The sequence below is a fragment of the Pleurodeles waltl genome, chromosome 3_2 (assembly GCF_031143425.1).
Source record: "Pleurodeles waltl isolate 20211129_DDA chromosome 3_2, aPleWal1.hap1.20221129, whole genome shotgun sequence".
Classification (NCBI taxonomy): Eukaryota; Metazoa; Chordata; class Amphibia; order Caudata; family Salamandridae; genus Pleurodeles; species Pleurodeles waltl.
In genome coordinates, this window is record NC_090441.1 from 9,271,435 (window position 1) to 9,293,666 (window position 22,232).

Here is a 22,232-nt window from a genome sequence, read left to right on the forward strand (position 1 = left end):
CGGGCTGTGGTGGGGGGAGGCGTGGAGAAACAGTCGAGCATGCAAAATTTGAGGTACACAGAAGGATTTGAAGAGCCGCTCAGTTAATCAAGCACTGGTAAAGCCAATAGGTCTGACCTTGGCTAGCATGTACTGTTTTTTACATTTAATTATTTGGCCTCTCAGTCCTTGCACTGAAGTGCACTTCGTTCCTGATGACTGTGTGCAAATGATTAGGCAAAATGCCGTCACTCCGAGAGCAAGTCAGCCAGTGGATGAAATAGGCTGAATGGCTGAACTACTGAGCATGAAGATTATCAACATACACGAATAACAAGGACAGGATATAGAAGGACAAATTATCTAAAGATAAGTGAATATAGGCAAGTACAGATTTACTATTTGTACTTCTCATCTAGTACCGTGAAGATATATGTGATGCTTAGATACATTTATGTAGAGTTAGTTATAGAAAATCGTGACAAACCTATCAATTTGTTTTTTTTCAATATTTTTGTCCTCTATGTTCAGTACCATTGATATGACTTTGATATTTTGTACGCACACCAGCTGGCCCGTTGCCTTATGCTGCATGGCTTCTTGGGTGATAACAATATGGGAATAACTACATTAACTAATGGATGAAGAGGGCTGACCCAAGTCCCTTTTATGTGTGAAAATATGTATCTATTTTTTAATCATGATCTAAAACAAAAAAACATGTGGCTGGGTAGATAGCTGAAGCTGTCAGTAGGCCAGACCTAAAAATGAAGAAAAGGAATAAGCCTATTTGTGTCAGAAAAGCAAGGGGGATGTCACTAGCAAATTGGGCCAGATGCGGATGCTTCCCATTTTCTCGTCTTATGCTATTGCCTCACCACCCCCAGTGGGCCAGATATGGATGCATCCCAGTTTCTAACCTTATGCCATTTCCCCACCACTTGCCACATGGCCAGGAACAGAAAAAATACAAACGTGAGTTCCTACGTTTAATGATGGCTGTGTGGCAGAGGGGCTGCAGCAGGATAAGTGTCATGCACAGCTCAGATTCAGAAACTCTTTCATTTTCGATCATGCTAATATTGTGAAGCATAGTGCGTTGTTTATGCTAAGGAAGCCCCAGCTTTTGTGGGAGGCAAGCATGCATGACAATTGAATGTAGTGAGCATGCTCTTACTCAGTAGAAGAGGAGTCTGGGGAGACTTTGATGCAGCTCGCCTGGTAGGTACTTGCCCAACGAGGTTAACAACCTTCCTGCCCTTGAACATCAGGGCAGGTATGATTCCTAACTAGGGGTTCTTCATGACGAACTGGAATCATTGTTTTGGGGTCTACCTTTACTGTTGTCTTTGAAAAAAATACTTGGTTCAGTCAGAAAATAGTTTAGAAAATAGTTTGCCTGTCTTTCTCCTGCACCCTGGTATCATCCAGGGGCAAAACACAGGCCCATGAAAGCCCCTGCAGTGCAAGGGGGGGGGGCCCAACCCATCATGGGAACCCTATATAGCTAAAGTCCAATGAATAACTGTGAAATATGGTACACTCTGGGGCCCCACCTAATTTTCTGCAGGGGGGCCCTATCGCTTTGCATAATTCCGCTAGTATCATCCACCTCTCTATCCTGACCTACACTCCGTTTACCACTTTGAAACCATAAGAGAAGGCAAATTGGAGAGAGGTAGATGCTCTGCTTTCAACACTTTGAGATAATTTGACTTTATTTCACCTACATCTTTTTTTTATAAACTTTATTTTTCAGAGTTTCAATGAATAGCAAAACAAAACACACACAGCTAAGTACAGTACTTCAGTATTCATACTCGTTACCAATGGGTTTACACATAATATGCCCCGGTGAAGAGATATCCCACCATCACAATACAAACTGCGTCATTAGGGGATGGCACTCCAAGCAATACGTTATTTATCTGTGGTGGCAACCCCCCGTGTTCTGACCATAGTGGCCCTCGCATTCCTTAGCCATAGGTAGTACGAGACATCTGCCATACTATCTACAGTGGATTCCCATCTGAGACCTCCAGATTAAGGAGCTGCTCGCTGAGCATGCGCCAAGTATCGAGCCTTATCGTCTGGCTAACTTGATGTGTATTTCTTCTGCTAGTGCCCATTTCTTCACATCCCCCGGCCATCGTAATAGTGTAGGTGCACTCGTGCCCATCCATGAAATGGCGATCCTCCATTTTGCTAGTACTAGAGCTAATTGCACAAGTTTGTATGCCATTTTTTTGCCCTTCAGCACCCCGGCGTTCCCCAGGAGGGAACTAGCTGGTGTAGCGCTGACCGGGATGCCCACTATATTATTTATTTGCACAATCACTTGTTGCCAGTAGTTCTGCACTGCACTGCAATCCCATGCCAAATGTAGGAACCCAGCATTGTTCCTCCAACACCTTGGGCAACAATTACGATGCATGGCAGACGTTTTGTGGGGGTCCCTGGGGGATAGGTGCGTCTGGTGTAGAAAATTAAAGTGTACTAGTTTGAAGCGCACATTGCTCGACCCCTTATGTGTGAGGGAGTTAATGCATGACCAGTCTACTTCCCTCGGCAGGTCATCTAAGTTGTTTTCCCAGGCCACTCTAGAGCTAGGGTGGTATGCTGCTCTGTCCTCCCTCATGGCTTTGTACAGTAAGGTAATTAGGAGATGGCTTGACCCACACAAAAAATAATCCCCAACGTGTGTGATTTGCTTGGGGGCATCGGGAAAAGTGGGGCACACAAGTTTAGCAATGTTAAGCAGCCCCGCATGGTGCAAGAAATGCCCTTGTCCCAGCTCAAATGGGGTACAGGCCTCCTCAAAAGTAATGAATTTGTCCCCAGGATATATATCTTCTAGCGTGTTGCACCTTCGCTCCTTCCAGTCCCGAAAGAAGACATTATACATGAGTTGCCAGACTCGGCATAGTATCCAGATAGGAAGATCTCCATGAAATGGAACCCTTCTCATCTTTTGTGCAAACATTTGCCAGGCAGTCGCTGTGGTGCGCACCGGCTGGGAGACCGTGGAGGGAGCAGCAGTCCCCTCCATAAGGATTTCACATAGTCTCCCTGCCGAGACCCTGCCTGCCAGTAGGCATTTCTCCCAATTGTCATCAGGTGCCAGCCAGTGCGCTGCATGCTGCCACTGCATGACATAGTAGTGTAGGTCAAAGCTCAGTACCTCCAGGACCCCATCTTCATATGCCCTTTTTAGAGACAGAAGTTCCACCCTACTTCTTCTACCCCCCACAAGAGGCGGACCGGCATGGTGTCAAGTTCTGTGAAGACCTTAGACCTTATTGGGCACAGTGAGTTTTGTTTCCATCAGCTGTAACAGCCGGGGCACCAAGACCCATGGGGAGGATAAATAAAACATGGCATCATCGGCATACAGGGAGACAACATGCTGTGTGTCTTCGACCTGAATACCTCGCTGCCGCAGTTTGTGATGGACCCAGATAGCCAAGGGCTCAATGACTAGGGCAAATAATAGGAGTGATAAAGGGCATCCTTGCCTTGTGCCCTATCCCAGAATCCACTGTTCTGATCATACGCCTGCTGTCCTCACTCTTGCATGGGTTAGTGTAAATGAGGCGTACCCATCAACAATACTGGGGACCGAAACCCATGACTCTAAGAACCTCTAGCATGTAGACCCAGTCTACACTATCAAATGCCTTTTCGAGGTCTATCAAGACCTGATCTAGCTCGTCCTCTGAGTCTCTGACCTCAGACATGATATGCACCAAACTTCTGAGGTTCATGCCAGTTGGGCTAAAGGGATAAAGCCCAGGGATAAAGCCACACTGGTCTTCATGTACCAGCTGTGGCATGTATGGGATCAACCACCTTGCCAGGACTTTGCACAGCATTTTCATGTCTGTATCCACAATGGTAATGTGTCTGTATGAGGACGGGTCCTTCTTGGCGCCTCCCGGTTTTAGTAACATGCACATTTTTCCCTCGGTCATGGTGGGTGGAAGTGATTCCCTGTCCTGTGCCTTGAGAAAGACCTTGAGTAGTTTTTGCACCAATGGGATGGAGTAGGCTTGATAAAACTCCGGCGGGAGATTATCGCTTCCCGGAGCTTTGCCCGGATGTCTTCGAGACCCAGTGGGGTGTCCAGCTCCTCGACCACTAGTAGGGGAAGCTTGGGAATATCTAACTGTGCTAGGAAGGAGACATATTCTAGGGCCTGAACTCTGTGATCCGCTGTATATACCCTTTGTCAGTGTTGTTGGAAAACCCGGGCAATAGCTGCCCTTGTTGTGGCTCTCTGGCTGTCTGACTACTGCAAATGTAGTATCTGTGTTGGGGCTGTTTCCCTTTAGAGAATCCAGGCCAATAATTCACCCGGCATGTCCCCTTCATGATGAAGCCTCTACCTGTAATGGCCAGGGATGTATTTGTTGAGTCTGTCTCATAGATCTATGATTTTGCGCTGTATTTAATAATCCCTATTTTGCTCCTCCTGGTGAATGTGAACAGTCGTCTGGGTTTGCGTGAGATCAGCTTCTTCCCTCTGTAATTCGAATAGTAACTGTCTGCGGACCCCATATGTAAAGCCCTTACACGCTCCCCTGACCACCGCCTTTAAGGGCTGTGGTTCCCCAGTTGGTCTCCAGGTATTCCTCAACCCCCCCATGACAGGGCCTCCTTCCCCTCCTTATCCTCCAGGATGTGGTAACCGCCACAACCTAGGGCCCTGTTGGGTCCACCCCCATGAGTAATGACAAGTGACTGGTGAATGACCTGAAAGATATCTTGCCAGGTGTTGAATCTTCAGACTCACAGGGTGTGGGATCCTTGCTACCAAGATTCTGTTGAGTCGGCTATATGTATTATGAGTGGAAGACAGGTAAATGCTATCTGTTCTGGGTGGTGTACCCTCCATATATCTGTAAGAGCTAAGTTTTGCATCACCTTTCGTAGTGCTGATGTCATGTGATTTTGTTCCTGTCTTCGGCAGCACTCTGTCTCAAACAGGATCCAGTACATAGTTAAAGTCACCAAGCTAGAATACTGGGAGACCCCTGTCTTGTACCAGAATATCATCTACAGTGCGGAAAAACCCCAGGTCATTGTTGTTGGGGCGTAAGTATGATGCCCGTATCGCCATCAAAGGTGAGCTGCAAGAGGACATACCTTCCGTTCATGTCTGCCTCTGAGTAAGTAAGTAAGAATGGAACCACCTACACCACCCAAATCAGCATTCCCCTGGCATATGAAGAGTAGAAAGAATGATACATTTGGCCCCTCCGTTTTTTGGCCAAGCTATGCGCTGCTGTTTTAGTGAGGTGCGTCTCCTGGTGACACACTTTATGTATTTTGTGTCTTTTCAAGAACTACAGGACCCTGTATCATTTAATATATGTCCCCAGGTCCTTCACATTCCATAACATCAGCCTTATGTTCATCCCAGCCATTTCCTGAAACTGTCGTAGGTGAGTTCCCCCCCCCACATCGTTGGTCCCTGAAATCTAGTATGTGCAGTGTGCGTAAACAACAACTCCAATAAAACATTCCTAACTCCTTCCCCCCTCTTAAGGACAGATAATGATGAATCGTGTCTAATAGGTGTCCCCCTTATTTGTCCTCCAGGAATTGCACCACCTCCCAGTCTGCCCAACAAGGGCCGGCTAACTTTTTGTCTTTACAAACTTCACTCCAGGCCGGCCAAGTTCCACACTCGCATCTGCCTGCCCCGTGACCCTGAGTCTAGCTTTATGCTCTGCATCCCGATGGGCTTTTCAGCCCCTGTGTGTCTGTGTACATTGCTCTTGGCATTGTATACGAGTCTTTAGACCTGCATATTTTCTTACCAGTCCCTTTTTATGCTTCCCCCCACAACTGGAGCGGAGAGTTTCAGTTCCCAGTCATAGTAGAAATCTAGCCCCCCCACCAACCAGGCACCCAGCATTTTCGTGGATCAGTCCTCTCTATGGGGGTCTCCATTGGAAGTTGTGCCCCAGACCCAATGCTGCCTTTAGGGAGGGGGACATAGCCCCAGAGGGACCCCCCCCCCAAGACCTGGACCTCATCCGTTCCTCATTAATCCGATGGAAGGGTCTCCTTGAGTTGCATAGTTACATCTTTGGCTATTGTTACCCTACAACTGCCCAGGGGAGAAAGAGTAGGGTTATCTCTCTTTGCCTGTGTTTAGGAATTGCCTCCTCATGACCCGGCCCCTTGGTGCGATCTCCGCTGCAACCCACAGGTGGACCATGGGCACTCCCTCGCAATTCCAGCCATTCCCATACTTCTGATCTGGCTCCATGAATAGCCGCTAGCAGTTCAGCCCTTGTGAGTTCTGCTGGTTCTGCTGTTCGAATCCAAGTGCAAGGGCCCCCGAGTGGCATGTAGTCTTCTGCGTGGGATGCCTCAGGGTAGTGTTCTGTGTGATGGTGTTGGATATATGCGATGGAGTAAGTTTACCGTTGCCGATGGTGGAGTTGTCCCCGACCTCCCCGGACAGTGGTGTGTGCACCACCGTGGGGAAGCCCACAGCTTTCCTGCCGGAAGGGATTCTCCCCTACCAGCTGTTGTGTAGTGCTTTCCTGGGAGCCAGCCGGTGCTCACTCCATCTCGCTGTCAGTCACTTTAGCTGGGGTTGTGATTTTGCTGCTATGGGTCTGTCTAGAGGTCTAGTTGAAGAGTGTGCAGCTTTACGCTGCAATGCCACCAGACTGTCACTATGCAGGCCCCAGACCTTCTGTGCTATGCCTATCATCAATCTTGTTTGCCTGTGCCACTGTGCTGCCCCCCGATCTCCAAAAGCAGCTGATGGGGGGCAGGGCCCCCCAGGGAGGAATGAGCCCACCTGCTCACCCCGGGACCCTCCCCTGAAGCATGGTGTTCTTCTTTTCATACAGCCCACAGCTCTGGGTGGCCCTATTTGGGAGAGATGAGGGCTCCACAGGTAGCATCCACGCTGCAGGCCCCAGTGATTCGGCCGGTAGAGGACACCACCTGGTGCCCACCCTATCTACAGCCGCAGCCTCTCTCCCCAGCCCAGAAAGGACTAGTGCAGTCAGGGCCCTCCGAATCATGACCCCCCACAGCCGGAGTTGCGGGCCACCGCTCACCCGCTGCCTGTCCATCTGCTGCAGGTGGGCCTCTCCCACCTCCATGTCACAACGGAGGACCAGGAGCCTCCTGTTAGTCCAGCCTCCGTACTCTGGCCCGGGGGGAGTCCCTGAAGGAGCCATGGGCCCATCCGCCTCTCACCGAAGCACACCACTCCGGCCTTGGACTGCCCGACTGCTCATACGCGGCCCCCCTGAGCGCAGGTCAGCCAACCCTCAGGAGCTCCAGGGCCATCAGCACCACCAAGGTCGTCCAACCTTTTCCTTTTTTCTCTGCCAGCCTCCATTTGTGAACCAGGGGAGATCCTCTGGTGGGCCGCAGGCAAGGTCCACCCCTTGCTGTCATGTGATGTACAGGCCTCAGCCAACCCACAGGCAGCCCGTCCCCATGCAGCCCCTCCGGGACCAGATTGGTCGCACCTCAGGATCTTTCCTTGACTCAGGGGTGCAGACTCATGCAGGATGTTGTAGGATTAGGGCGTTTGTGTGGCGGGCTGCCGGGGAGCTCCAGGGATCACGTCCTGGCGGCCATGTTCCCAGGCCACACCCCCCATTACACCTATATCTTTATGAAGAAACCCACATATTTTTAATGTTTTCCTAGACTTTCTCATTCCATGGGCACTTGGATTCTTCTTTTGTATTTTGTCTTAATCATGTTGCCTCTAGGATCTGATTGTAAAGCCTTAGACATGTGTGATCACCACCTGATTAGCGTGGGTGATAGAAGTAGTGGGCAGGGAAGGTCAAGAATTCCTTTTGTTCTTTGGGGGCTGGGTTAAGCAAATGGGGACCTGGATGAAGTTCTGATTCAGGAAAGCAGGCGATTGTGGGGAACTTGGAACTTTCCCAGGACAGAAAATCAATCACTATGTAATAAAGCAGGGTATGGTTGTGTGTCGACATTTCAGGGTGATTGTAAAGTAGCTTTCTACAGTGCAACAGATTTGCATACAACAGATACTGCATTTTGGAACAGGAAGTTGGAAGCTCTTGCCCAAGCACTGGCTTTCAGGATTTCAGGATTGTTTCAAGTTGTATCAGACAATCTTCTTATTTTGAATTTCAGGGACATAGGAGCATGCAGACTTCTCAAAGCACTTTACCTAATTAAGGTGCTGTTGCGTGCAAGAAGCCAGTTGTTTAGAACTCCTTTCCTGCCAACTTTTTTTTGGTACCGTTTTCATCAATATGACATGGAAAGATGGTTCATACAATCGTAGTATCTGTTAGAATAGCAATGTACTTAGTTGATTAAAATACATCATGGGGACATAACAGAATGCATGTCTAGTACAGGAGTATGAGGTACAATTGCTGTTTATAATAACAAATAACAGCCAACAACCAGTGTCTTGTGGTACTCTGTGACACAATAATATGAAACATAGCTGCTACGTGCCTTCTTTGCAGTGCACGATCCACGTGAACCTAGAACGAGCGCTGGCAGCTGATCAACAGATCGTGGTAATTGGGCATAGTTAGTCAGCTGTTTGCTCATCTCGGTACGTTTGGCGCTCTAGCAGTAGGGTTCCCGTGGTGACGCTATGGGGTATTTACGCAGGCTGCGTGCTTCCTCGCGCTGCAGTGCTGCTGCTTCTGCTCATCCCCATTTCCAAGTCGCAGCGCACCAGTGAGCTAGGCCCGGCAGAGAGGAAGCTTTCCAGTGCATAGCGATTAACCTATGTGCTATTAATCGTGCTATATATATGAAGCAGGATGTGGCCTTTGTCGCTTTCGGGCATTGGAATAAACCCACTAGTGCTCCTTCCTTCATGCACATTCCCATCCGGCCAGTGGTATATTCCAGTGCAGTGGACACTTTGGACCAGAACGATTGGGATTTTCGCTGCTACCAACTGCTGGCATCAAGGGCAAGTAGTTGAGGAGCCAAACATATGGGACAGAGTGACAGGTGTGGGAAAAGCTCCGCGGATAATATTAAATTGAACGTGCTGAAACTTTGCATTTCTGGAGACTTATGAAGTGCAACCCGTCGATGTCCCTCATTCCAAATGAACCCTCGATGTCCCTTATTCTAAATGAACCCTCCCAGGGATGAGTGTAAATCATGAAAGTTGGTCCTTTGGATGCAAACTGGTAAGTTCTGGAAATAGTAAAGCAATCAAGGCAATATGACCATTTTGGCCAGTGACACCTGGCCTTGGACTGTGTGGGGCAACGTGCTCCAGAACGTCATCTGCAACCAAAGGAATGCAATAGTCCGGATAAAATTTCCATCTATCAAGTCTTGCGCAGTATGGTAATTATTAATTATGACTCCTTTCCTGCTAACCTGAGAGGCATGAGACATACATGACAGGCCATCACCCTTGTGGTACCTGCATACATGGGAAAACAGACAAATACCAGCACAACTGTAATACAGAAGCACAAACATTTCTAGGTGTAGAAACATGAACTCTAACTGACTGAACGTGATTTGCTGCATTGCTTGTATGTGATAACTCAAATACGTTGGAATTGCTACATGCCCCATAAAATCTGCAGGCAGAAGCATACAAGTATGCTAGAGCACGCATGAAAGCAGTGGTCAGTCTTCACAGATTTTGCAGTGTACTGAGAGGCAAAGGAGTTAGCAACAACTCTACAATTTACAATCTCTTGAAGCCCATTTGCCCACACAAAAAGTACCAGGAATCAAAATTGGAGTTTATTGGTTTTATTACAAATTAGTAGCCAGTCAGTCAGACAGTCAGTCAGTAAGTCTTTATTCGGATGAAATAGACATCCATACAAGAAAGTTAGATAATCTAAAACGTTTATATACCTACCCAGTCCCTTCCCAGCCAGCCAGCCAGACAATTATGCAAATTTATCGATTAATTCATTGTATAACCAAATACAATGGCCCAATGTATAAGATATTAAAAATATTTTTAAATTATGATATTAATTATTAGTCATCAGTTCATTACAATACAGACAATCAGCCCTGGTACTGCCATTATTTTCCCACAATTCTACATTTGACAACAAGGGAAATTAATTAACAAACTGTTGTGCAAACGTGATCAGAAGAAAGCAGTTGCAGGTATGCCATAGCCTCTTCACATTTTCTAATATTTAGAATTTTCAAAAGTGGTACTAATAGCTGAGTTCTTTGCTCACTCTACAGCCCACAAAAGAAGAAAATGTTTAGCTGCGACTGAGGGGTAGTTGAATCACACGGGCAGGGTATCAGTTCTTTTATAATGTTCACTTTGGATGGATAAGGCACCAATAGATGTGCAACGGTCAGTCTAAATCTCGATAAATAATATCTATTGGGACGGGGGACCTTTAACAGATTTGGTTCAGTGCTTGCAGTTGTACACCGAGGGAGATAAGTCACCACCATCCCCTTCTTTGAGTTAACCTCTCACTTCTTTATAGCTATCCGGTTTAACAAATCGGGTTTAAGCAGAGGTCTAATTCGAACTTCTATAGACTCTGGATTGTGAAACAGCTCAGGCCTGCCCATCGCAGAGAGTTCATTTTTTTTACATAAGTAAGATATCTCATCTTATGTGCACTTCCCAATTTTAAACAGTCGGTTATCACCATTTCGGTCAGTGCTGCTTCTGGCTACACCAGAATAATAACCAGAGTAAACTTGGTGCTACCCTTACTGCATCTCCCAAATAATGTAATCCTAGTTCCTCATGCACTATAGTGGCAGCTATGCTAGGAGGCAATGGCATAAGTTTTCGCAGGAATTTATTTTCGCTGCTCTGCAGGGGTAATGGGTCAATATGACCCCATGTCCCAGACACATAGGTAGCTATTGAGATAGGTCTGGCTGTATAAATAGTAATTGCTACATCCAGGGGCATACACCCTATCTTGGAGGCAAATTTGCATAAGGATGCTATTGCTTGTTCAAACTTTGTAACCATACTCCCTTTAAATGCATCCATGTGTTCCTACCATCAAATGGTACTCCCAAATAGGTAAATGTAAATACACATTTGAGGGGTGTTCCTCCAATAAGAAAGGAGGTTATCTTACTTCGAAGATGCCCAGAGACCATAGCATATGATTTGGTTTTGTTCATAGAAAGGCCAAAATTTGATGTCAAAGTGACGAGGCTGTCTAAAAGTTTCTGAAGACCCCTTCCTGTTCACGCCATAAGGACACAATCATCTCCATACACAGGTACTGGTAGTTGTTGTGTCCCCACCCTAGGAGGGTCAGCTTCAGCTTCGATCAAGGAGTCCTCAAGGCCATTGATATATAAACTAAAGAGGAAGGGTCCCAGCATACAACCTTGTCTGATACCCTTCTTTATCTGTATGTAAGAGCTACATTCCCTATGTGTCCCATACCTAATCCTGCCTTTTACGTCTAATTGCAACTGGGCAGGTAAATGAACAATTTTAGGATTGGCACCCTTACTTAGTAATATAGTCCACAACTTCCCCCTCATAACGTTATTGAATGCTGCACTTAAGTCCATAAATTCCCAAAACAGGCAGCCCTCTTTAGTAGCCACATATTTGTTCATTATTAGTTGCAGATTCAAATATTCGCCCACCGTCCCTAGCCCCTGCCGGAAGCCACACTGTGCCGGGGTTAGAATGCCATTTTTAGTAACCCAGATTTCTAACTGTTCTAGTAAGATTCTGCCAAAAATGTTAGATGTAGCATTGATTATGGATATTGGCCGGTAGCAATGCAGGTCATTTCCTTCTCCCCTCTTGAAAAATGGCACAATTGTTGCCCACGCAAATTACTTAGGAGGAGCTGTATTGATCACACTCCTGAATAAATTCACTAAGCTTGGAGCCCAAAGAGCCAAATTGTCTAAATAAATCAACAGGGACCCCATCAAGGGGCGTCATGACTTGGGGACCTATTTATTGCCCAGAGAACATCCCCAAGTGTGATTATCAGCTCCTATGAGGGTGCTGAGCTAAGAGTATCTAATGCAACACTATGCTCAGTAACTGCTTGATCATTATCATCTTACAGCTTGGAGTAATAATTAATCCAAACATGCTCAGGGATAGTTACCTCCATACCAGGACTGGGATTACTAGAGACAAATGGAGTATTACCTATTTTCCAGAACTATGCCACATCATTCTTCTTAGAGGCACTGACCAACTCCTCCCAACCCTCCCCCCTGATTTCCTCTTTCCTTTGCCAGATGGCTTGTTTATACAGCTTCCTGCATTGCTTTATAATTGATGGGACCCTTGGCGAACCTTTAAGGGCATACAAAAGATTAGTGTGAGCTTGTGAACAAGTTGTATCACACCACTTATTGGACCTCAGGATGCATTGAGACTTAGGTGCTGTTAGTTGCTCTTTAATTTTTGTACAGATTCCAAAAAAGCATCTGAAAACTCCCCATAATCAGGTACATCACTAAAGCAAAGCTCAAACTGAGCCCTACAATTCACCACTATGTGAGGTTTCCGTAGTACCCCCCCCATTCCTAGTGTATTTCATAGGCAATCCACCTTATCCAATGGTTTTAGTAGCAGTCCTAATGTCAGACTTTGGACTAGTGGATTGTGGTCGCTAATCACAAAACTCAGAATCTGAAAATGTAGGACATTCCTAGACTAAGGCTTAGACAATGCAACAAAATCAACTACAGAGCAATTATCTCTCCTGGTATATGTCACTTCCTGTAGGGTTTCACTTGCCACAAAGTCACTCCCAAGGATAAGCTCATGAGTCATAAGAAGTCTATTCAGGTTATCACCACTAGGGTTGTGAACAAAGTGAGAAAGATTAGAAGAATCATTACAAATTAGTAATCAATCCGATATAAATGCATGATAGAATCAAATTGCAAAGAAGCAAAATCAGAACGGGCAAACTAAAAAATAAATAAATTCAATCTCAGCAGCATAAGGCATATAAGGATTACAGTCACAGCACTACAGAAACTAAGAAATAGGAATTGATATTCTTTAAAGAAACTCAGATTACTTCTCAACAGAAACAGAATTCAGGATATCTAGCTAGGTTCTAGGCTAAATAAGATAATGTCTCAAGGGTCTCAGGACAGAGCAAAGTAGGTGTCAGCATTGCAGAGGCTTGTGTAGAAGTCTTCAGAAAAGGAAACCAGTGTTAGCATATAGCTGCACACTGTAAGGGCCAAGGGGTATGAGACGTCTGTACCTCTTCAAGTCCAAACGAATTGTAATTCTAGCAATGTGAACACTAACTTAAGATGGAAAGTTCCAGGCACAGCCATATCTCTAATCGCATCATCCAGAGACTCAAATCATTTTTCATTTTCACAGAGCAAACTTGTAACATAGAGCAATTCTCCCATCCCACAGAGCTCAGGTGACCAAGTTACTCTTTAGCATCTTCACACTAGATACAAAATGAATAGAAGGCTTTTCTGTTCGGGAAATCATCCAGTTATTGCCAAAAGTTTCCTTCTCAGGTCTCGGTATCACTAACACAAAATACTCCTTTCTCTATCTACAAATGCAGAGCACAGAGAATACATTTTGCATTAAACTGAAAGGCCAACTCATGCTAACTTAGCAAATCATGGTTAATGTGCACTTTTTAATACACAAGTATAAGTGCAAGCATCATGTCAAAATAAATGCAAAAAATGAATAATTGAGATCATGATTACATATGCAATGTGTTCTCAGTAAATACAATACCTCAAAATATATGTATAAATGTGAATGAGAAATGCAAATCTTTATGTTAAAGTCAAGCATTAGAACACATTCATATATGAAATTCTAAGTTCTACAGTAAATGCTCCTTCAAAAATACAGTTTGATGCTTCACTTTCCATTAATATTGTTAAGTCAGAATATATGATGTCAATTACAAATTGCATTACTTCTGTAACGTGGAGGGGTGAAGCCAATTACGCTTCTCCAATTATGGTCCAGAAAGGAGCACTGATTACAAAACTTCACTACTAAATTTCACTCTTTACCACAGTGCAACACATGGCTGACCAATTCATGGACTGTGCTGGGGTAGGTGGGGTAGGTGACTAACAAAGATGACACCCAGGAATGCAAAATGCACAAAGAGCAACAATGGGTTTTCACCCACTAGTCTCAACAGACCACATTGAATGACATCACCGAGTAGAAAACAATGATTCACTAAATTGGACAATAAGAAAAGCAGAGGTTATTTACATTTCCCTCTAATATTGAATAAGTTATAAGTTTATGGGAAATTGACATCATTTGTTTATGAATAGTTACTCAACATTTTAGGAAAATTATACAAAAATTCATGTAATTGCGTGAAATACAAATCTGCCATTTAGGGGTATTTTTTAGCATGATGTACGTACATTCTCATAAAAAAGTGCAAAACACACAACTGCTTCCAGCTACAGCTGCTCGCATTCTGGTTGTTCGTGTTGTTCCTGCACTTCATGCTATAATTTTACTGCAAATGACAGCAAAATTATGTGACATGGCATAACAAAATAATTTTGAGATTTTCCCATAGCATGCAAAATGCAAAAAACGCTAATTTACACAATTTATACTAACATTATTTACATTTCACCTGGGCCTAGTATATTCTACTTTGTTAGGTTTATACCATAAACACTTGTCTGGCTGTTTCAAACAGTGCCACGTTTAGGGCTCTATGACTGGTGTCACTGCAGAGGCTGCCAAGCTGGAGGGGCGCTGCAGTTTGATATATCCCACAAGATTAAGAGCACTTGCTGGAGAGTTCCTTGCGTGCCCAACAATTTTCAGGCAGTAATAAAAATGTCAAGATTACTCTGGTGATTAAAATTATTCTTGATGGAGAGATCTGAGTTTTGTCTAGTGGCAGTTTTGACTCATCAAAAAGTAGTGCGCATGGTTAATGTGCCTACTGCAAAGTATATGGAACAAGCAGATAACAGAATTGTATTTTATGTAGATAGCTCATTGGGTTACTGCTTTTGTTACAGAGATTATTTTGTTACTTGCAGTGTATAAGTATTACAATTCTTCCAATACAGCACAGTGTCAAACTAACATCAAAGGGCTGCATGGAAACTGCAAGGCATAGGTTTAGAACCTTATTTTTTTCCCCAGTCTTTCTTTGTTAAAAAGGGTTAGTTTGGGCAGAAATACATTCTTATTACTAAAGCCAATCCAACCTCTGTATTACGGGTTAAATCCTGAGTCTGTGTTTCTCCAGACCAAGCACTCTTAAAATATACTGCCTTCTAGTGTGAGTGACAGTGACTCAGACACCTTGCAGTCCTCATTGTCTTAACATTTCCTGTATGATATTTGTGCAATACAAAGTGCTGCGACACCTGTTGAAAAAATTAAATACATGTGAAACATGGACTATGGAGAGATGAGGGCTATGGAACCCTTGGAGTGTGATAGCGAGTGAATCTGTGAAGAAGGTTACTGGGGGTACCATCGAAAATTATCACACCAGGCCCTGCCATTGCTAAAGTGAGCCCTGGTGTCAAACACTGATAGTAGACGATAGCATTTCAGCATATGGTGTAAACTGATCAATAATAACCTTCCTGGTCATAAATACAAATTGTTGTGGACATCTATTATTCTGTTATGCTGTTGTTGACAGATGGACAGTCTCCATTTTCCTTTCCAAAGCTACAATGTCCACCTTAAATGGTTAGCTCTTTATTTGCCATAGTAATTGTACTTCATCCGGCATGGGCTGCCCAGCTAAGATTCAAGAATCTTGATTCATCCATGCTGTGCTCAGTGCATTTGGGCATGCACTTGTCCTAAGTTCTAGGACTGATTCAATCTGTTCACACTTGTTATCATAACGTTTAACCAGAAACCAAACCAGCAGTCCAGATAGATATGCTCTTTTTCCCAAGCTCTCCCTGCATTTGTCTTCCCTGTGAATAGCCAAAAGGATTTCCTACTGGTTTCTTCATAACAAACTTCCACACAAAGTTTGTATACTAATATATGTTGCCTTGTTTGTGTAGTGCAATTGCCAACAGTAGAATCCCAGATGGAATCCCTTACAATCCACAACCCTAAAATAGATTCCTCACAAGCAAAGTCCCACACTACCTCACGAGGAACCTTCACCAGATTACATGATTATAGTTTTGTGAGTAGAGAGATAGTATTGTTTTTAGTCCTGTTGAAGCTAGCAAAAGTGTTACCATAGTGAATCACATTACACCTGCAACATAGGTAGGTGTAAGACCATTCTTTTTCAGAATGGTATGTGTGCTTCATTTCAATAGCATATGGTAGGGAGTGTTTGGACAAAATATCGAACAAAAAGGGTCATGTGGACAAACTATTCTGTCAAGCAGATCAAGGGCAAATATGGTGAAGGTAAGTTTCTAAGGGAAAGCAAAGTTTTACTACATTGAACTCCACATATTTATACCTTGACAATATATATATCTTCAAGATATGTAGGTGTGGAGATAAGAATAGTAAATCTATGCTTACCTATTTGCACTTAACTTCTTGAAATTTGGATTTTTGTTCTTTGATATTTTTTGACACATTATTCTGTTCACACTTGTGGAGCATCTCTAGGTATGCTCTAAATGAGGCAGACAATTCTTTTCACCCTAAGACTGGGGTAAGAGCGGTTAACATCACAATCAGCCAACATTAAATTTACACTATGACCGATTTGGCCACACAAGGAAAACCCAAATCTGAAGGATTTTACTACAAATTAATACTCAGGTTAATGTAAACATTTCTCAGAATCAGACTATAAAGATACAGTATCACCATAGGATGACCGAAACAACGGAAAAGGTTTACGCAGACTAGCATGAGACAAACTGAACATTAAGTGTGATACAAAATATCAGTAGCAAGACTTGATGCTCAGAAAGTAAACGTTGTCCGACCGGTCCAAGCATTAGTGCAAACTGAAATCATCTAAATAGCTAGCTAAGCAATGGGGATCCCTTTGAAGACGACGAGTCACTAAATGACATGGGCTGGGCTACAAACAAGGATACAAAAAGTAAAAAGGTAATAAAGGACAAAAAGAGGCTGCAAAAATGACATCTGGGACAAATTGAAGCTAACTAAGGTTGACAAAATGTAAGTAAAAAGGGAAGGTGCCAGCATCTCAGAAGCTCGGTCAAAAGTTGTTTCATGAGTCAGGAAAAATCTAAGGCCCTCATTATGACATTGGTGGTAAATCCCGCTTACCGTCACAGTGACGGACGCCAACATACAGCAGCGGAGGCGAACATTAGTTCGCCAAATTATAACACACACACAACAATCCGACACAATACTGCCACATACACAAATCCGCCAGCCCAAATGTCAATGCTAAAGTGGCGGTACCAACACCCATACCGTTACGCCAATAAAACAATGCCAACCACATTATGACCCACGAATTACCACGGCATTCAAGGACGGCAAACCATTGGCGGTACACACCAGTGCGCTCAGAATGGACACCCATATACTAAACTACACAACATTGGCCAATACCAAAAACACACACTTGACACCCACACATACACACCACACCCACCCACCCACAGCACTATAAAACACACACCCGCATTACCAACAACCCTTTACGAATAAAAATTATTGCCACCAGACTGACACCAAGACCACTGCGACAACTAGACACACATACCACATACACCCATACAGCCCTCACGCACCCCACTACACACACCCAACCACAGTACCCACCACCCACACACTTACACACCCCACACAACACCCATGTCCCCACAAAGGCACCCCCATTTCACAGATGAGGAGTTGTGGGTCATGGTGGAGGAAATAGTCAGGGTAGAGCCACAGCTGTTTGGAGCACAGGTACAGCAAATATACATTGCCAGGAAGATGTAACTATCGCGGAGAATTGTGGACAGGGTGAACGCTGTGGGACAGCATCCAAGAACAAGGGACGGCATCAGGATGGGGGAAGGTAAGTTCCGTGGCAGCAAGGCACCAACTCGCCATCCAGAGGACTGGCGGTGGACCCCCACCTCCTACCCCACAGCTCACAGCATGGGAGGAGCAAGTCTTGGCATTACTGCATCCTGAGGGACTCACTGGAGTTGCTGGAGGACTAGACACTGGTGTGTCAATATTTACTACTTATCAACCCCTATACCTGCATGCCATCTCACTCCCTCACCCTCTCTCCCATTACTCCACTCCATCCCATACACTGCACCTACACATATGACTAACCCCAATGCCGAAGCCCGGCATGCTATACCAATGCATGGACAGCCCTCCCAGCTCTGCATGGACACCCATCACAAAAGCATGCACAGCATGGAGAACTAACAATCCCCCAATACATCACCATACACAAACAAAGGTGGCAGGGCAACAGCAACGATACAGGGGAAGATAGGGATTTACAATATGTCAAAGACATGAAGCATAATATATCACTTACATCCCCACAGGTGCCACAGTCAATGTCAGTGGAGAGGAAGTGCCAGGACAAACCAGTCCCCCAACAGAAGATGCCCCCACTGATGACAGTAACCCTGGACGTCTGGATCTGGATGAACTACTTGGCCCATCAGGGACCACTGGTCAGTCGGCCATCCCAGCCCACTCCCAGTCAACCACAGAGCCTCCCCCATCAGTATCCAACACCACAGCACCCACCCAGTGTCCCCACACCTCTGTCCCCAGGACACGTCAATTAGCAGGGTGCCCACCTGTACAGGGACCTCAGTCCACACCTCACCCACAAGACAATCAGGGACCTGGGGTCAGTGGCAGTGGCACACCGTTCAGGGGACAGAGGCACTGGGGAACAGGGACACTGGGAGGACCGCTGTGCACCAGGGGGAGGACAGGCCCAGGGAACCGACTCTCCAGGAGGCACTCGCTAAGATCCTGGGGGCCTACCAACAATCCCAGGACACGATGGGCCAGATCCTTAAAAACATGCAGGAAAGCAAGTGGTTGCAGGAGGAACACCATCAGGAGATCAGGGAGGACATGCAGGCTCTCAATACCACCATGATCTCCATAGCAGGGGTGCTGGCAGACATGGCCAACATCATGAGGGAATCAACAGCACACCAGCAGGCCCCTACCACTAGCCAGCCAATCGACCAACCCTCCACTTCCGCTGCAGCTAGTGGGCAGGAGGCCCCGCCACAGGACCCACAGGCCATCAGTACCCCTCCCCCTGCAGAAGGTGAACCACCCGCAAACCTTCCCTGCGACCCAAATAGAAGCCAGAGACACTTGCCAAGACCAAGACCACCGCCAGGAAATGAGACTCTCCTGATTGTCCCCCTTGTGTCCCACCCTGTCACCTTGTCCACTTTGAACTGCCTTTGCTCCCCTTCCTACGGCCCCTTTGACACAGGACCGGTTCTACAAACAGACTGAAACAATACTCTGGACTTTCCTCTACCGTCACCCCATTCCATTGCACTTTTCAGTCGATAATTTGCACTACAAAAAGCACCCTTGAACACAACTTGAGTGACACCGTTTTATGTGTTGAAAATGTGCATTCATAGGAACATTCGCATCTAGTGCAAATGATCTGAACACTGTGATAGCATACAAATAATGGCCCTCATGATAACCCTGGTGGTCAAAGACCGCCAGGGCTGTTTAGTCGGTTGCACCGCCAACAGGCTGGCTGTGCAATCCTTGGTATTACGACCGTGGCAGAAGCGCCGCCACGTTGGTCCCGGCGGTTGTAATCCTCCAGGGCAGCACTGCCAAGGGGATTACGAGTCCCCCTCCCGCCAGCCTTTTCATGGCAGTAGGAACCGCCATGAAAAGGCTGGCGGAAAGGGGAGTCGCGGGGCCCCTGGGGTCCACTGCACTGCCCATGCCCTTGGCATGGGCAGTGCAGGGGCCACCTGCCACAGCCCCATGAAGCTTTTCACTGTCTGCAACAGCACCCGTCGCACCGCTGCAACACCGCAGGCTCCATTTGGAGCCGGCTCCCGTGTTGCGGCCAACATCCCCGCTGGGCGGGTGGACGGAAACTCTGTTTCCACCCGCCGGCCCAGCGGGGATCTCGTAATGGCCACCGCGGGAGTGCGGCTGCATTGGCGGACGCACGGCGGTTACAACTTCGCCCGCCAATGTTGTAATGAGGGCCAATAACCTGTAGCTGTCTGCAGTAAACACATCATGACACTGTTGTCATATCACCAACATCTTTAAAATGACAAGCCATAGGTGACAGTAAGTTGAGATGCAAAGGAAGTGAATGCCTTCATGATACAGCCACACAGAAAACATCAATAGTCAGAGTAATGGTCAGTTCCACTGTCTCACCTGTGTGTCATTGGAAGTACTGTCGTATAACTGATGTTCTGTTGTCCTTATCCTCATTCTCTGCCTCCTCATACTCACTGTTCTCAGGGTCAACTGCTGCCACAGGGTCATCTCCAGTCCCCTCTTCCTGCAGAAAAGGCATATGTCGTCTGAGGGCCAGGTTGTGCAGCATGCAGCATGCCACTACTCTCTGGCAGACCTTCTCAAGTGAGTAGCACAGGGGTCCACCTGTCAGATGCAGGCATCTGAACCTGGCCTTCAGGAGGCCAAAGGTCCTCTCGATTATTCTCCTGGTTCGCCCATGTGCATCATTATAACGGTTCTCAGCCCCTGTCCTGGCATTCCTCACAGGGGTCAGGAGCCATGATAGATTTGGGTAGCTGAGTCACCTGCAAGTATACACAATGCAATGGGGATAACACTTGAATGCATACACTGACATACAGTGGATGGGGACTCTGGCTCACCTATTAGCCACACCCTGTGCCTCTGTAGTTGGGCCATCACATTTGGGGTGCTGCTATTCCTCAGAACGAAGGCGTCATGCACCGACCCAGGATACTTGGCAGTAACATGGGAGATGTAGTGGTCCACCAGGCACACCATTTGCACAATGAGTGAGTGGAAACTCTTCCGATTCCTGAACACCTGTTCATTCTGGCGGGGGGAACGCAATATGTGTACCGCCAATCACTCCAATAATATTGGGAATATGTCCCATTGCATAGAATCCTGCTTTCACAGTGGCCAAATCTTCCACCTGGGGGAAAGAAATGTACCTGCACATGTGTTTCCCCAAGGCAGACAATACCCTTACCAGCACGATTGAGAACATTGGCTGTGACATTCCTGCTGCCAAGCCCACCGTCACTTGGAAAGAACCAGTTGCCAGGAAATGGAGTACTGATAGAACCTGCACAAGAGGGGGATCCCAGTGGGATGATGGATAGCTGATATCAGGCTCCAATTGGGCACACAGCCCTGTGATTGTGGCCCTGTCCAGTCTATAAGTGAGTATTATGTGCCTGTCCTCCAGTGTAGCCAAGTCCACAAGGGGTCTGTACACAGGGGTTTGTCTCCTCCCCCTATTCATCCACAGTGTTAGGTATCTGAGGGACACAAGAGTGAGTAGGCTGTCACAGGTTGAACAATGGAACTACCACCTCAGTGTGCATACAGCATTAATGTGACGGGACAGTGGGAATGGCAATGTATATGCAACTTTCATAAATGACGCAGTTATGGAAGATCTGTAGTCCACCACCATGAAATGGGGACTACCTGTCCAGTATCTAGGGACTGGTGGATGTGAGGTTACTCCGCCGACGTTGAGCGTCGTGGCAGAAAGCGGTCTTGCACCGCCGTACAATTCCTCATTGGTTAAAATGGGGCTCTATGGAGTACAATGGCCAATGAGAATCAGCGTCGACGGTGACGGTGTACACCACTGCGAACGTGACCGCCATTTTCTGTCCATAACCTCACATGATTCTTGACTTTCCACAGGACAACACCTACACTGCGTATGCTGCTGTGACCTGTGACTGGAATCTACCATGGCCCGTGTGACCGGGGAAAGGGCCCGTGGAGTTGGAGTGCTTGGTGGATGGGGTCCTGTCCCAGTATGGACAGCTGTATGGGCCTCCAGACCAACAGGTGAGTACACCTTGGGCACGATGCATGTGGGAGGGTTGCATGGAGATGTGTGTGCAGGCATCGTGTCATATGTGGGTGGGATGACTGGTGGTAGTGTACATGGTGTGCTCTGGGCGATTTGTGTGCTAATGGATTTGGAAACAGGATTTGTGGACCATATGTGTGACAGGCTTGATTGTATGTGTAATGCTGTCTTCGTGTCTATATTACCTCTGCAGGTCAGTGCCCATCAAAAGAAGGGATTGTGGTGTCCAATCATCAAGGACGGTGC